Below are 1083 nucleotides of genomic sequence, written 5' to 3' on the forward strand. Positions count from 1 at the left end.
CTTTTCATGTAGAATCACTGGACAACATGTGCAGTCACTGTGGGAGTGCAGACACAGATGATCCTCTGTGGGTAAGTGCATTTAATGGGTTAAAAGGGAATCGAAGAAATTGCTATCAACATACAAAATGATTTCCAAAGGAGTTTAATCAGCTATTTAAGAAAGTTCTTAATACATTATCATACAACAAAGTGTATCATAACAACCAAAGATTTTTTGACAGTAACATTTAGTGTAGACTGATCAACGTTTTGCATATAAGACTTTTAATACACATCGACATAGTACAACTTCACAGACTATGTTGGTTAATCAATTTATTATGGATTACCATATGGATTTATTCTGTCTCTCAGAAACATTGCTGTGAGAGTAATGGCTTAGTATAAATGAGTGAACTCCCTCTAATTATTTGCATTCCCAGAACTACAGCACGAGGAGGACTAGACAACCATATTTCAGTCTGATTTCTTAATTTGTCCCCAGCCAATTCATAACTACAATTACTGTCATTTTTTTTTTTTTTTTTTTTAGATCAGTTTTCAGACCTGATGAAGTACAAGCACAGACAAGATTATTATAGTGGGGGATTAAAACAATAATGTTGGCACTAAATGTGATAAAAATAAAGTTTCCTTTAAACCTATCCTAGAGTGGCTCTAGGATAGACTCTACTCTAGTAGAGTCCATTTGTCTTTCTACTAATGTGCATACACTGACACTACTGCCTGCATACTTTGTACCTTGCACTGGTATATAACATTGATTGTGAATAATTATTTCCTCACAGCCCTGTCCTATCAGACAATTTCTTAAAATAGTCTTTGAGTGATTTGCCCTCCAAACAATGTTTCCTTACAGTAGACCCTTATATGACAATGCTGGATTAAGGTGTAAAGAGTCAGTTCCTCTTTTAATTTTCTCAATAACATGGAAATGCCCATCAGATAGGTGCAATGTTATTGCTTCCTATTCACAGATGGCCTGTATGCATCCCCTCCACTTACTGAACTTAAGGTGGCTCCTTTGTTTCCCCATCTTTCGTTACTGGATTAACCACAATGACAATACCGATGACCATAG

The sequence above is a fragment of the Fundulus heteroclitus genome, unplaced genomic scaffold, assembly GCF_011125445.2.
Source record: "Fundulus heteroclitus isolate FHET01 unplaced genomic scaffold, MU-UCD_Fhet_4.1 scaffold_372, whole genome shotgun sequence".
In the NCBI taxonomy this organism is placed as follows: Eukaryota; Metazoa; Chordata; class Actinopteri; order Cyprinodontiformes; family Fundulidae; genus Fundulus; species Fundulus heteroclitus.